Source organism: Gekko japonicus, unplaced genomic scaffold, assembly GCF_001447785.1.
Source record: "Gekko japonicus isolate JY-2015 unplaced genomic scaffold, Gekko_japonicus_V1.1 scaffold56, whole genome shotgun sequence".
In the NCBI taxonomy this organism is placed as follows: domain Eukaryota; kingdom Metazoa; phylum Chordata; class Lepidosauria; order Squamata; family Gekkonidae; genus Gekko; species Gekko japonicus.
In genome coordinates this window covers 2,226,493-2,243,477 of record NW_015169779.1, presented here as the reverse complement: position 1 = coordinate 2,243,477, position 16,985 = coordinate 2,226,493, and positions in this window count along the sequence as shown.

Below are 16,985 nucleotides of genomic sequence, written 5' to 3'. Positions count from 1 at the left end.
CAAAACCCCTGATTACCGCTTTGCCTTAGTCTGCAGCTAAGGTCAATCCACGTGGTCCCGGCTGGCCTGGTTCCACGTGTTTTCACCCCACTTTCTATCCCTTCCGTCCTCCCCATCCCGCTGGAAGATTTAGGAGCAACGCACACGACATAGGTAAATATATCATCCAGAAACCAACGATTTCCTGCTAATGCGATTGTTCTGATGTCTACCTTATTTTCTTAGGACCTTATATGCTTGAGTGGTTTTATTATTATCCCTGTGTGCTTGAACGAATATACTCAGTAAAGAAATTTGTTTTAACTTCTGTTTCGTCTATTCATTGAAACATAACGGCTTAGCCCATCCTGCGTATACACTTGATCTGAATCCCGATTATTAAACTGTTCCAGTTGTCTCTCCTAAAGAGCAATTCGGCTAACATCCACTTGTACCTTCTGGATGACCTTGGGTAAGCCATAGTCCTGGCAGAGCTGTTCTTGTAAAAGGGCAGTTTCTGTTAAGAGCTCTCTCAGCCCCACCTACCTCACATGGTGTCTGTTGTGGGGAGGGGAAGGGAAAGGAGTTTGTAAGCCACTCTGAGACTCCCTTGGGTAGTGAAGGGCGGGGTATAAATCCAATCTCCTCCTCCTCCTCCTTTCACATGTGCTGCCGTCAAGCCAAGTCTCTCCCATTCTATATCTGTGCCTTTGATTTTTTTGTACCTAAGTATAGGACTTTGCACTTCCCTCTATTGAAATTCATTTTATTTGTCTCAGCCCACTGTTCCAGCCTATCTAGATCATTTTGAATCCTGACTCTGTCTTCTTCTGAATTAGCAATCCCACCCAGCTTCGTGTCATCTGCAAATTTGATAAGCATCCCCTCTATGTCTTCCTCCAGGTCATTTATAAGAACGTTGAACATCACCAGGCCCAGGACCAAGCCCTGCGGCACTCCCCTCAAGACTTCCCTCCACGTAGACGCAGAGCCATTTACGAGCCCTCATTGGGTACGATTTTCCAACCAACCATGAAGTACCCATTGATTCCATCTACGTGGCCCTGATAAGTTTTCTATGTAATTGCTGCTACCTTTTACTGTTTTAATTATTTTAATGTAACGTGATTTTATTGTAATGAGTCTACGCCTCTGTTTTGCCGTGATCCGCCCTGAGCCCACATTGGGGAGGGCAAAATATAAATCTGAAAAATAAATACATTTATAAACAAACAAACAAACAATTTTGTCCAGGCCTCCCTGGCTAATAGTATCTTCAGGTCCATTCTCACAGGTCGTTCCTTGATTCTCTTAGTTCTGTGAGGTAAAGGCAGCCCTGCTGTGCCCGGCATTGGCTGAGATAGTCCTGGAACAGTTATGTAGTGTATCAGGCCCTGTCAGGCCCTAAAGCTTCAGACCTAAAGACAATGGGCAAATAGGATCCTAGCCAGGCCCAATGAAAGGGCTAGGTCCTGGCCAAGAGGCCAATAGGTCTCTTGGTTACTGTAAATAGCCTATCGGGAGTGGGGGGGTGTTTTGGTGGTGGGTTTCTCAGAGGGAATATAAGCCGGCCTGCGAGCCGGTTAGTTGTCTTTGTTCCTGACTGAATAAAGGTATGCTTAGCTGAAATCACTCTCCGTATGCAGACTTTTCAAGTTACATGGTCAAGATATTCAGGACCATCACATGGAGAATTCGCAGTCCCATTGTGGGACTCTGAGCCAGTTGAGGTTATGATAGCTGTGGGAGAACTTGCCTCAGAACTTGCTTCTCCCACAAGTCACCTCAGCCTTCTAGAGCTTCTTGACTCCCTATGCGTGACAGGAGATGGTCTACATGGTATCTCATAACCATCCCATCCACCTGGACTGAGTAAGAGAGTGATAACAATAACCTTAGAACTCACTTGGTTTCCCCTGAAAGGTTCTTGACCCACACAGGATGACCTGGACTTAAGGCCCATGTGAGGTGAATTCTATCATGACTCTTTTTCATGGAATGCTATCTGGGAAGGCTCAGCTGTGTATACTGGGTTTTAGCAAGTCCCATCGGGTACTATTAGTCTACCGAACATCACTTCAGCTGGGGATCTTCCAGTGGTAGTCTGTGGTGTTGTCCAATATAAAGCAAGAAAATAGGAGAGTTTTCTCTGTAAGATTTGGCCTGCAGCCTTCTTTAGTGTGATTTTCACAGTTTGCACTGCCCTTTCCACCAACCCATTTGAGGATAGATGGTTACATGCTGAAGTGATATGATGTTCAGGAACCCTTTGCATTCCTCACTAGTTTATACAGAGGCCATGTTTGTTTCAAGAATGCTTGTTTTAGTTTGGTTTTGAAAAAATAGTAGACAATACCACTCCTCTCCCCCACACACATGTGGGAAGACTATTAAGATATCAATGTAACTAATGTAACATGATCCTTGCTTTAGCTTTGTATTTCTGGCTGCGGTCACACGGAGCATTAGCCACGCTACAGAGACGGAAGATAGGCGGATTTTCCGGGCGCGATCACACCGCAACATCTGGGAAGCGTAGAGCTCCCGTGGTGAACCTGAGGCTTCCCGCCGAAGATGCGGAGTTAAAAAATAGTACCTCCGAGGTACTAGTTTCTGGAAACAGCGGGGCAAGGGCTGGCGTCTGATTGCGTTTCCAGTGGTGGCATCCGGCGTCCGCCCATGTCCCTTCGCAAACGGGTTCCCCCCCCCAATTCTCCACAAGATGCGCACAAGCACCCAACGGCGCATGCGCACAAAGAGGAAAGCGAAAGTGCCGTTTCGGCTTTTAAAAAATGACCCCGTTTGTCACGGCAGCGGCGCCTAGCCATTGCTGGTGTGATCGCGCCATGCCGCTTCTTTGCCGTGCTGCAGGATCGTTGTGTGATTGCCACCCTCGTTTACCCGCCGGCGCAGAGGGACGGACCCGTGGTGTGCCGCCGGCGCGTCTGATCGCGTAATCACGAATCAAACTGCGCCGGGGCAATTAGCCACGCCTCCCCCCCGCGCGATATCCAGCCCGTGTGATCGGGGCCTCAGTTTAGTACCCCTTTTCCCCCTTCCTTTGTAGTTGTGTAGTAAAAAGCGATTAAAAAGTATGGGGGCCAGATTCAGCATTATAAGTCAAAGGGTTATGGCATAGGGTTGCCAGCTCTGGGTTGGGAAATCCCTGGAGATTATTTTGGGGGGTGGAGCCTGGGGGGGCGGGGTCTGAGGTAGGGAGGGTCTCAGTGGGTTATAATGCCACAGAGTCTACCTTCTAGAGCAGTCCTTTTCTCCAGGGGAACTGATCTCGATTACCTGGCCAGCTATGATTCTGGGAGATCTCCAGGCACCCTGGTTATGCAGAAAGTGGGACGTTCCCCACAGTCACCTGACTCCCTGTTTACAAGGATTCCATTCGAAAGCGTTCCCTTCAGCTCTCTCTCTGTCCTCATCTGCCGGTGGTGACGTAGCACCTCAAACTCTGGAAACTGACATTACCGTGCCTTATCTTCCCCTGCTCTGCTGTTATGTCCAGCAATGCCAGAAGCATGAGGCGCTTGCACCGTGGTCCAAGTTCCTCTGCCCACACAAGCACTTGCCAATGGATCAAAGCAGAGGTGAGGCCATGATATCATCGCTTGCTCCGGATTATTCTGAACACTTCCCGGGCAGGGACAGGAAAGAGACTGCAGCAGCCACATGATTCTCAGAACGATGCGGTTTCAGTCACTTGATGACAGATGCCTTTCGTCTGAGCTTATGGCAGAGGGGGTCATTTGAACCTGAGACCTTCTGGTTTGTGGCTAACCGTTAAGCTTTTGTACGATCCAATGCACGTTGTGAAAACACTCGCTTATCTTGCATTATTTGGACTGGATCCCCCGGGAAATTCCCACTGATGGAAAGAAGGTGTGAGAGCCAGTTTGGTGTAGTGGTTAAGTGCGTGGACTCTAATCTGGGAGGACCGGGTTTGATTCCCCACTCCTCCACTCGCACCTGGCTGGATGACCTTGGGCAAGCCATAGTTCTGATAAGAGCTGTTCTTGGAAAAGAGCAGTTTCTGTCAGAGCTCTCTCAGCCCCACCTACCTCACAGGGTGTCTGTTGTGGGGAGGGGAAAGGAGTTTGTAAGCCGCTCTGAGACTCCCTTGGGTAGTGAAGGACGCAGTATAAATCTTTCTTCTTCTTCTTCTTCTTCTTCATCATCTTCTTCTTCTTCTTCTTCCACCGATTCCTCCCTCCTGACGCAGAGCACCATGCTGTTCTGGTGGGTCCTGCGTCCTCCATGAGAAGAATTTCAGGGGCATTGGAGGCTGCAGAAGCAAAGAAATTGCACTCCACAGGCAGAAATGCCTTCTGCCCTTGGATCCAGCCTCTTGGATCCAATCCCTTTATTTTGAACTGGCGGATATGTTAACAATACTGCATCCCTCAAGCTCAAGCTAATCATATTAAGAAATAACACCCAGGAATTATTGAGGCGTTGTCAAGCTTGTCATTATAGTTTGTGAAGAAATGGACTGAGGTTCCCAGGATGCCAACAAGTGGGCAATTGTTAAGCCCTGCCTGTAGCCCCCTCTCATCCTAACACTAAAGGTTCTGGGTGGGATCCAACCAGATTTGCTGCTGATCAACAACTGGAGGATGAAGAGAAGAGAAGAGATTGGATTCATACCCTGCCCTTCACTAGCCAAAGGGGTCTCAGAGCGGCTTACAATCCCTTCCCCTTCCCCTCCCCACAGCAGACACCCCGTGAGGTAGGTGGGGCTGAGAGAGCTCTCGCAAGAACTGCCCTTGAGAGAACAGCTCTGAAAGAACGTATGACTGACCCAAGGTCACACCAGCAGCTGCATGTGGAGGAGTGGAGAATCAAACCTGGTTCTCCCAGACTAGAGTCCGTGCTCCTAACCACTACATCAAACTGGAGGAGGGTTCCTCTTTGACCACCAGAAAGAGAATGTTGAGGATCATTGCACCTGTACTAACAACATCCATGCAGGATAGACTCTGTAGTAAACAGAGTTGGGCAAGGTCGATTGGGCAAGGTCGATTGAAAAAGCTGGCAATGAAACAAATGCCCAAAGAAACCCAAGCAAACTTCTCAGCTTAGTGATGACTTGTATGTTTTGTAATATGATGACCACCCTGACCTGGATGGCACAGGGTAGCCTGATCTCATCAGATCTCATCCTATGGGGTCGCCTGGGACTTCACAGCACTTTCCACCATGACCACTGTGAAGACTAGGGCTCTTTTTGCAGAAAAAGCCCAGCAGGAACTCATTAGCATAATAGGCCACACCCAACAGCAGAAACTCATTAGCATATTCAGCCACACCCCTGACAGCACAGCACATTAGCATATTAGGCCATACCCCTATGCCTTCCCTTGGCTTGCCTGGGTGCCCCGCGGCTGCAGGGCGCCCGGGTAAGCTGGCCCTTGGACAGGATGGGGAAGGCATGGGGAGGCATTTAAATGCCTCCCCAATCCTTCCAGGCCTTCCCTCTGTAGCCAGGCACACAGAGGTTTTGGCTGTAGTGGGCATGGCCAAACCTGAAGCCAGACGGAACTCCGTTCCTGTGCGTTCCTGCCCCAAAATAGCCCTGGTGAAGACCATGTCAGGCCATCTCAGCTGTGGGGTTCTCCATTTGTTATTGCACTGTGTGCTTGGTATGAGTATCCTGAGCCACTGCCTCCCAGTTTACACAAATAATTTGCAGTCTCATAATCTGACTCACTGGGAGTACGAGGCTCGCTACGCTTCTGCTATTTTGAAGTTGTCGGTTAGGAGCAAAAGAGCTGAAAAGTATTCACCGAGACTCTACCCAACTTGCGTTCAGGACATACAAAACCCGAAATTTGCATGTGTGCTTCTTTCCCCAGATGGACAGGTATCAGTCTCCCCAGATGGACGGGTATCAGTCTCCCATCTAGGGAGAAGCAGATCAAAAGAGACGGGTTGCAGAAGAGCCGTGCCAGTTCCTAGAAATGGGAAGGGCACTCGTGATCATGATGGAACAGGAAGAGTTGCTTCACTGAACCACATCATTGACAATCAAGACAAGGGTGGAACATTCAGCCACTTAACACATGTTGACGGTAGGCCAGTATCCTCCCCTTTGCTTTAGTCAAGACAGCCACTGTGACAAGGTTTCCATTGGCATTAAAATTTCCATAACCTCTAAAAACACCGCAAAGCTACCTACAAGATGGCGGGGTTGGTTTACCTCTAGAAAGCCAGCTCCACTTCTTTGTAACAGTCACGTCAAAAGGTAGTCAATTCAGGTGGGAAGCCATGTTGCTCTGAAGCAACAGAACACAGTGTGAATCCAGGGGCACCTTGAAGACCAACAACATGCACACTTCCTCAGACACATTGAAACAAGACTTCCTCAACCAGTCTCAGAGCAGTTTACAGACTCCTTTCCCTCCCCCTCCCCACAACAGACACCCTGTGAGGTCGGTGGGGCCGAGAGACCTCTCTTGAGAACTGCCCTTGAGAGAACAGCTTTGAAAGAACTATGGGCATCCAGCAGCTGCAAGTGGAGGAGTGGGGAATTAAACCCGGTTCTCCCAGATTAGAGTCCGCACAGTTAACCGCTACACCAAACTGTCTAATTAGAGTCAAGGGCCGAATCTGCATATGTCTTTCCCACCGGTGTCCCAGCCTTTTGACTCCGTCTTTTAAAAAGCTGTCTATATTTGGTGTCGTTTTCACACCTCAAGAGTGCTAGCATACTTTTGCGTGTCCACATATGTTTATCCGTCCTTTCGGAGCGGCTCCACTGTCATTGCACCTCTGCACTGCTTTAAAAGAATCTTCAAACAAGCATAGAGAAAGATGGCATCACAGAAGCACGAAACTGATTTAAAAATGCAAATGCAGATTCGACGAAGATGCATAAGTAACTGAGCTTTAATCCAGTCTTAGCTATACTTACAGCACAGTTACTTACACAGACATTTACTAAATAAATAAATAAGGGACATTGGTGGCCCTGGTCAGTAAAATTTGAAAATGCTCAGGAACAAAGAATCTGTGTTGGGGCTGACCAGAGGGACAATCCTCCTCTGAGGATTCTCTCTCTTCTAAGGCTGTGTCAGCTAGCTGCCATATTTAATTTGTATGTGTCCTTTCCTGACTGTGGCGCTACGGCGCATGCTTGCTCGCTTGCTCTGCTTGCTTGCTGTAAACAGCGATAGGGAGGCGCTCCTGAGACCGTGCGAACTGGTACTGCCAGACTGGGTTATCTGACTAACCTTGAGGAGGAGGGAGGGCTTGAGTTCCACTGCTGGTGTGAATCTTTCTGCTCTCATGAGGCACGGAGACTCTCCCGTTCATTATGTAACCTCCCGCCGGGAGAATTCCCCCATGTGTGCTTGGATTTCATTTGCTTAGCCATTTGCAGCATCACACTATATGAAGGGATGCATCCGCCCCATTGTCATTTCTAACAATGTACCAGTAGATCATGGCAACAGACCTGTAGTCTAATAAAGTATAGTGCTTCCCTGGAAACGTGTGTGGAGATTTACTTGCTGTTGAACCTGACAGGCTGCCAGGTGTCCACAACATGCCGGCAGGGGGTGGGAGGGAGGCCATGCTCCGCCCCGAACAGTGATGTTGCGCAGCAATGTACCCAGTACGATGACATCATGCTGAAGTGATGTCCCCACTTTGGGAACGTTGCACAGCACTGCTCTGGTTTAAAGGCGAAACTCTATGGTAAAATTGGGGTCAAACCATAGAGTTTTGCCCTCAAGCCAGAGTGTCGTCATGCGACGCCCCCAACATGATTACATCACTTCCAGGTAATGTCATTGCATCGGGGATGTCACCATGCCATGTTGCTTTTTGGAGGTAGGGTTTCCCCTGGCCAGCAGCAGGCAGAAGCCCCCAAAAGTGGGGGATCCCCTGCCCCTACCTGGGGAATGGGAACCCTACTCTTTGCCCATGTTTGAACTCCAAGATCCCATTGAGGAGGTTGAACTGGACCTCTTCATTGATTATGGGGAGGACCTACACAAGGCAGGGGAGGCCACTTTCCTTTCTTGTCAGTCCTTTCTTGGGGGTTGGAGCTGGTGAATCATCCAAGCCAAGAATTAGTTAAGTCTGTCCTTCTTTAAGGGAGAGTTGTCTTAAGAAATAAACCTCATCTATTTGAATGGGAGGGAAGGAAACCAACCGCAGCCTTGTAATGATGGGACATGGGTGGATTGGAGTGGTGGTTCTTCAGACTTTAATCATACTTCTCGACAGGGGTCATTTTGTAGGAAAAGAGGTGCAGGAGCTCAGTAGCATAACTCGTTAGCATAACTTATTTGCATATGCCACACCCCCTGACATCACCAGAAGTGTGTCAGAGGGAAACACCCACCACTCAGGCTCCACTGGACTGTTTTGGATTGCTAGCTATTGGGGGGGGGCGTGCAGATCTGTCCTTGTAAAGGTGGAGGGAGAGCTTGTACCTGAATAAAACTTGGTCTTAAAGGTGCCACTGGACTGTTTTGGACCAGAGGCCCGGGGGGGCTCTGCAGCTTACCTGGCTGCTTCTTGCTCTGACTGAGGGCTGCTGGGAGTAGGGGGCGGGGCTTGTTGCATGTGCCCACCCCCTGGGCTCTTTACTGCTGGAGCTCCGCTCCTGTGCGCTCCTGCAGGAAATGACCCCTGCTTCTTGATCTACCACATGAAGGATCTCTCACAGGGAATGTGATCTCTCATGACCTCTCTTTGCTCTATCAGTGCTCCTGTCTCTCAGACCACTAGCTCTGGCTACCGAAAGGAGATTGAAAAGAAATGGTGCACTGCCGCTGAGTGAATTACAACAGCCACATGAGTCAGATTGGGCCCTGGCACAGACCTTGGAAGGGGCACGGTCAAAGGTCGGGAGGGGAGGATCACCGGGAGTCAGCAACAGTCACAGCATCCTTGGGATCTTTCTGGGGTGTCAGCTATGGATGCCAAGTGGCGGCCCAGCCTCCCAGGAGCTTCAAAAGTGAGGCAGTCAGCAGAAATGACATTGGGCTACGTGCTGACATCAAGTCCGGGCAAAAACCCTAGAGGTGACATTGACACATCAACCAGTGTGACTCTATGGTGTTATGACAGAGAGTTAGCTGACTTTGGCATATAGCCCAACGCCATTTCTCACTCACACTGCTTCTCCCACCAGGTGAGGACGGGTGGGAAGACCCACTGAAGGGAGGATCAGTATGCCTATTCCCAACCACGGTTAAATGGGCCTAGTCATCCAAGAAACCGGTAGCACTGATCCCTCCCCCCCAAACCCCTTCTGTCAGCTACTTCCAAACAATTAGTTCCTTTGCCAGATAGTCTGAGATGGGGGAGGAGAGATGAGTCCAGCCACTTTCCATGGCAAGAAGCATTGAATACCACAGTATCTCTGACCTTTCCTGAACAACCTGGCCCTGAAGGAGGGGCATATAGGGGGAGCAGGAAGGAAGGAAGGAATGGATACTACCTTGGGGACAAAGCTGTTTCTGTTTGATTCATCGATTGATACTCTTTGATTCATTTATTTCCCTTTCTCCCAATTGTGTTCCTGAAGAACATCCCCCCCCCCCAACCCATCTCCCTGTTCCAGGAAGGAAAACTAAGTTGATAGGAGGCCCCGTCTTCCAGAATGAGGCTCTTAGCCTTGCTTTCCTAATCAAGCATGGCCCTTTGGTCTACAAAAAAAAATTGATATGAAACTGTTGTGTAAATTAGCAAAAATAATACTTGACAGTTATAGGCTGCGGTCAGATGTGCCATTTGGCATAAGGGGAAACGATCCTATTTCCTCCAGTGGGAATTGAAATGGAGTTGTGCGATCACACATCCCTTGGTGCTGTGGGCTCAGCCTGTCACTGCCCAATCTGAGGAGCATGTTCAAGTCAGTGGGCTTTCCCCCCTTTCCCCCGCATGCACATAAACGAGGAATCAAACCCCCATGGCGGTTCGCAACTATGGATCGCTTATGTGGTTATGCGCATAGTGCTAAGCGAGCAAAAAAATGGCACCAGGTCAGGATGGCCTGGGGAGCCCACCCCGACGGCTTGAGTGTGCTTGCGCGATCAGGCAGTGGAAAGTCCATCCGTGGCTTGTCAGAACCAGTTAGAACCGGACTCTGCCCAGTGTCTTTTAACTCCGCTTCTGTGACAGAGCAGCATGGGTTGCTGATGTCTGCGGGACCTTTCCCAGATGTTGCTGTTTGATTGTGCTCTTTAGATCCATCAGGCATTCACAGCTGAGTCGGATCTAAAGGCACGTCTGACTGCGGCCATATAGTGCTTTGCTGGCAAAAATTTGGGGAAATAATTAGGATTTCCTTTTGCCCAGTGCTTGAGTTACTGTGGCACACCATCCATACAACTCCATTTCTACATAGTCTTTGCCAATGAAGTAAGAAATGCAAATGTTTTAGCAAGCTCCACGCCGAAATCCCATCCACTCAGCTTCCAGGAATCACTATAAACTTATAACGGCTGGCTAAACAAAAGCAGTTCAAGGTATCTCCCTGCCTCAGTGGAGTGCCTCAATTAGCGCAAATTATCATAGCGACTCTCCTAGACCCTCCCTGAATGTCTCAGAGTTTCTAGGAGAAAGCAAGCTTTCTTGGTAGACCTGGATGAGTTACGGGAATACAAAAGTCTATTTATGGTCCTCAGTTTATATAACTGGAACTCCAGCCTGCCAGCAAAGAGTGTAATGATATGTTAGACAGCCTTTGTTCTTGAAAGGAGAAACTAGTTTGGGAGGTAGCAATTTGGAGTAGAGAAGTGGAAGGTGGGGGAAAGGTTTAAACAAGCACGCTGCCCCTTCTTTGGCCCAAATTGCCTCTTCCAAAAACCACTTTGCCTTTACACGAATGAAACCTGTTGAAAACATGTTTCGTTTGTGGATGTGTGTATAGGTCCTAATGCATGAGGTGGAAGGCGAGGTTCTGAAACCTTTTCTGTTTCAGGAGGGGATGGTCAGATACTGAAGATGCGAAAGCAGCTCTCAAATAGCCTCCGTTAGAGCTGTGGTCTTCCTTTGCTCACAAAAGCCTGATAATGTTTTTCCTTTCACTCGGTAGACGCCACTGTTCTGTTCTTAACAGGACTTATGAGGCCCGTCCCAAACACTCGAACTGGTGTGCAGCGATTTTGATAAAACCTGGTAACTGAAACCAATTGATTTTTAAAACGAGTGTCAACTGGTCAGGAGAGGCAGCGGGGCGACTGTAGTGTAGGGTTGCCAACTTCCAGGTGGGGATTGGAGATCCCCTAGGATCGCTGCTGGTCCCCGGACTACAAAGATCAAACGCTCTCGATGAAACGGCTGCTTTGGGGGATGGAACTCGATGACTCTACATCCCCTGAGAGGTCCCACCACAAGCTCTGTTCCCAAATCTCCAGGAATCCCCCAACCCGGAGATCGCAACCCTACAGTAGTAGGAACTTCAGGCTCCGCCCACTGTCGGCCTCCTCCTCTGCCACCTGCAGGATCAGGGCCCACCGCAGTGTTAGGAACTGGGAAGGTGGGAAGCTTACTGGGCAGCTGTGGTGGTTGAGTCAGGGCAGTGCCAGCTCGCTGCCATTTCTGTGTAGAACCCACCTTGCTTGCAGCTCAGCAGCTTGCCGTAAACGTGCCAGGGAGGCCGTGGGAGCTAGACGCCGTTATCAGTCTGGCCTTGTGCATTAGGGAGGGCTTGGGCTCCACATTTGGTGTGAATCTTTCTGCTCTCAGGAAACCATGAGACTCTCTCCCGCTCATTATGTAATCTCCCGCTGGGAGTATTCCCCCGCGCACGCTCGAAGTTCATTTGCTTAGCTAGTTGCCTTGCCCAGCTATATGTATTGGGATGTTCCTGCCTTCTAGTTATTCCTAACAATAATCCTGTGGACAGGGTACCAGTCTTGTACACTAATAAAGCATAACGCTTCTTTGGAAACGTGTGTGAAGAGTGACTTGCTGTGGAACCTGACAGGCGGTGGGCAGGAAATTTTTTTTTACTTTGGGGGCATTTAAATACGTTAGGGGCACCCACACACACACACACACACACACACAGGCTGTGTCAGGAGTGACAAGAGAGTAAATGTGTTTAAAGAGCAATGAGGGAGAGGGGAGGGCACTGGCGGGCAGAGCAGGGCGGTGGTACGGCGTGGCCAACGGGGGCGGATTAACCATTAAGCAGACTATTTTTTTTTCTTTTTTCTCATTAACATTTTATTGGTAGGATTAAAACAATAAAACAAATATAACAATAAAAATATACATAAAGGTCATAAGAACAGTTATACATTCAAACCAACACACTAATTACAAAAAAGTAAGCTTTAAAGAATGATACATTCTTCAATAAATCTTTGAACAAAGTAACTTATTTTAGCCTCAATTTGTAATTGATGCCTGTACTGTTTGTTGCTTTAGATACAACCAAGTGTCTTCTGCCCTCAAGAATATCTGTAGACATTCAATGATATATCTAGTCCTATTAAACACAAAATACTACCCACAAATTAAGTTTTACCAAAGCCTACTTACTATACTTTATTTGAACCATAAAAAAATCCTCACAACCATTTAACATAGTTATCCCAGGATGCTGAAATAAATTTTTTGTCTGATAGAGCTTCTAAAATTGGCAACCATTTGGCTTCGAACCCAAAATGTACGACGTTCCTTTTATTTCTGTTAACTTTATCAGTGATGCTTTCCATAATGAACTGATTCCACAGCTTCTTGTACCAAGTTTGAATGTTAGGGGGGGAGATATCTTTCCAGCAAGATGCTATAGATAGCCTAGCCGCATACAGCATTGTGTCCAACATGTCTCTATAGTGATGATGTGCTATTTCCTCTGACCAAAGATTTAAAAACAAGGTCTCAGGTGACTTTGGAGTAAGTATACCCAAGATATTGTGGATATGTCGCAGTACATCATTCCAGAATGAACTAATTTTTTCGCATTCCCAAAAGCAATGCACAAAAGTCCCTATTTTTTTGCAACCCTTCCAGCAGTCTGGCGAATAATTAGACAAAGGCACAAGGCAAGGATGCCCGCTTTCCCCAATACTATTTGCGCTGGCAATAGAACCGCTTGCCAATGCAATTCGTTCAGAAACAACTATCACAGGTATTCATACAAAGGGCAAGGAATATAAAATATCTCTATTCGCCGACGACATGCTGCTCTATATAACTAAGCCGGTCCAGTCTCTTCCCCCTCTGACTCGTCTACTGGAGGCTTTTCATAAGATATCTGGTTTAGGGATTAACCATTCCAAATCACAAATTCTTCCTATTAACATTGCTGAAAAGGATCAAAGGTCAATACGGAAAAAATTTGAGTTTAGCTGGGTCTCATCCCATCTTACTTATCTAGGAATGAAGGTACCTACAGATCTCTCCAAATTAATACAATTGAATCACCAAACTACACACGCAGAAATATGTTCCGATATCTTAAACTGGAACCATTAAGCAGACTAAGCACGTGCTTAGGGCACCAGGGCCAAAAGGGGCACCACAAAGTTGGGGAAAAGGGTGAAAAGAACTTTATGTAGCCTAAGCCTGCCTTTGTTTGTAATAGTATATTGTGTTATCATAGGAATAAATGTTTGTATTGCTGCAACCTGCACTGTAGATCTGGTCAGACAGGTCAACCACTAAAATGGACTGGGGGTCAGTGTGGAAAGGAGGGGGGCACCAAGATTGGTCAGTGCTGAGGGCACCCGTGAGCCTTCATCCGCCCCTAGTGGCCAGGACACGCGTGAAAAATAAAGCTGCTGGATGGGAAGTCGGGGGGCTCGGGTGGTAAGTTTGGGGAGGCGGCCCCAAGATGCCCAACTGTAGCTACCGGCTGGGTTGCCTTCCAGATCTCCTGCCCGAAGAGCCTGCAACAGCCCACAGCTGTCCTTTGACATGGTATACCACATTCCATAGCCTCACATCAGCTGAGTAACCTCTGCCCTCTAATCCACTCTTGGTTGCCTGCTCTAACGTCTATGCCCGCACTAAGGAACTATGCGCTAAGGATCCAGACACAGGCCGTAGACTCCCCCATTTGTGGCCAATAAGGACAGTCTTTTTGCCACCGTATATACGTTGCACCTTCTGAATTTGTCTTTATGATATGAATTTGTTTTTATTGTCTTAATGTTTTTATGATGCCGATGGGCCTGTAAACCGCCCTGAGCCTGCTTCGGCGGGGAGGGCGGGGTATAAATTAAATACATAAATGAATGAACATGTCTTACCAAGATAGCTTTCCTCATAGGGAATGACAATGCATGGTGGCAGCAGCAGCAGCAAATGCCTTTTATGTAAGGAGGAACAGGATCCCTATTCCTACACGGATAGCTGTAGCTGCCCCCCTCCCCCACCAAGTTGGTGAGACTTAGCTGATTTGCAAAGAGGCGGATGGTTGGGAAAGGGGCTTGCGACAAAGAACCTGATGTTCCCCTGTTTCTGCATGGAAGGTGTGGTAACTTTTCATGTGATAACTGATCCATCAAGAATAAGTGATCTGATTCACTAATTTTGGACTGGGATTGGGAAATGCTTGCTTGGGGAAGTCTTTGCAACCAAGCACTGACTATGCTGTTATTTAACGTTGGAAAGAAGAAGGTTTTCATATGAGAGGATCCATCAGGAACACGCAGGGTTATCAGGCCCCCCCAGGCAATGGCAGGGAAAGGGGGGTAGGGCTACCAGATCCGGGTTGAAAAACTCCTGGAAATTTGGGGGTGGGGCCTGAAGAGGACAGGGACCTTGGTGGGCTACAATTAGGGTTGCTGGAGATTTCGGGGGTGGAGCCTGAGAAGGGCGGGGTTTGGGGAGGGTCCACCTTCCAAAGCAGCCATTTTCTCCAGGGGAATTGATCTCTATCATCTGGAGATCAGTTGTAATCCCCGGAGATCTCCAGCCACCACGTGGAGGTTCTATAACCACTTATGCAAGACTCCGAAAATGGGCTGCCTACCAAAGACTCCCAACTCATATGAAAGTACACAGTAAGAATTCATGAGTTGGGAGTCTTTGGTAGGCAGCCCATTTTTGGAGTTTTACATAAGTAGTTATAGCCAGGGGTCATTTCGTAGAAAAAGAGGTGCAGGAGCTCATTAGCATAACTCATTAGCATAACTCATTTGCATATGCCACACCCCCTGACATCACCGGAAGTGTGTCAGAGGGCAGCACCCACCGCTCAGGCTCCACTGGACTGTTTTGGATTGCTAGTTATTGTGGGGGGAGGGGGACACACGCAGATCTGTCCTCGCAAAGGAGGAGGGAGAGCTTGTACCTGAATAAAACTTGGTCTTAAAGGTACCACTGGACTGTTTTGGACCGGGGGGCCGGGGGGGGGCTCTGCATCTCACCTGGCTGCTTCTTGCTCTGACTGAGGGTTGCTGGGAGCAGGGGGTGGGGTTTGTTGCATGTGCCCACCCCCTGGGCTCTTTACTGCCGGAGCTCCGCTCCTGTGCGCTCCTGCAGGAAGTGACCCCTGGTTATAGCAACTCTCTTACTCTGTTGTCCTTTGTTGTTTGTACCACCTGGAGGTTAGCAACCCCAGGCCCAATATCCTAGAGTTCACCCTCCAAGGCATCCATTTTCTCCAGAGGAATAGGTAGTCTGAAAATGACCTGTAATTGCGGGAGCTCTCCTGGTCCCACCTGGAGGCTGGCATTCCTAGGAACAAAGCTGCGGTACACTGAACTAACTGATCTAATAAATTAAAGAGTATTTAAAACAAATTTAGAGTCCAGTGGCACCTTTAAGACCAACAAAGTTTTATTTGAAGTACGAGCTTTCATGTGCATGCACACTTTTTCAGATTTCAAATGTTTCAAATTTCGTGCACATGATCATCCCTCAAATAAAACTTTGTTGGTCTTAAAGGTGCCACTGGACTCTACATTTGTTCTACTGTGTTCTACCAAACACAGCTGACCACCTGGATCTATCTTCAAAGGCTATTTAAGTCAGACTGCTCTTGCTGTATTGTGTCCAAACTGTACAACACTCTTCGTTTCTTTTACAATCGATTTCATTATCTTAGTCAAGGGGCAATGCACTGGTGAATCTGTTCTGTTTCTTTTTCCCTGCAGAGAACTCGGATTGAGCGTTGTGCAGCTGAGCGCAAAAAGAAACCGAACCGAGTCACACCACTATCCTCTTCTTGATTTACAATGGCTGGGTGGGCACAGGATCATTTCTAAGTCCCCTAAAGTTCGTGACGGCCAACTATCTACTACCAACTGGTTGCCAGAGTCCTTAACCTGACGGAACACTGGCTGCTTATGGGGAAAACACGGCAGAGTTGAAGAAGGGGCCGTGTATGGGGGTGGGGAGAATGGAAGTTAGTCAGACTCTTATGCTCATTCAGGCCTCAGTCCTTTCCTTGGTGATGGTGTAAGGTCATTCCTTCAGAAGAAGTGACTAAGTGAAAAACACACTACTGAAATTCGCAACATTACATTAAGTGTGTGTGTGGGGGTGTTTCGCATTAAAAATACCTTCAGTCAGAATTAGCATCCCAAAAGAAGAGCACTTCCTTTTCCAGCGTAGGGTGAGAAAGGAGGGCCTCTTTGGAAAGGGGTTTGCCAGCACTGGGTTGGGAAATACCTGGAGATTTGGGGGGTGGAGCATTTGGGGAAGGGAGGGTGAAAAGTGCTGGGTTCGAAGCATGGAGGACTCGGACCACGACATGCGTTCAGATGCATTTATCGTACTTCACAAGACACACAAAACGACCCTGCAAAGCCAACTATATACACTCCACCCAGCACACCTCTGTCCCCATTGGAGGGTTTGAATCTCCCGCCAAGGGTGCTATTGGTGGACTCCCGGTGGACTTGGATCCTAGGTCCCCTTTGTGTTTGGGGACCCAGCTCCTGCTTTAGCCGCGGACCCCTGGTGGCGGTCCGCGTACATAACAGAGGGGCTTCAGTGGGGTATATTGTCATAGAGTTATCTACAGCAGGTAAATGCCAGGCCTGCTATTGTTGTTCGGCGTCGGAAATTACTAAGAT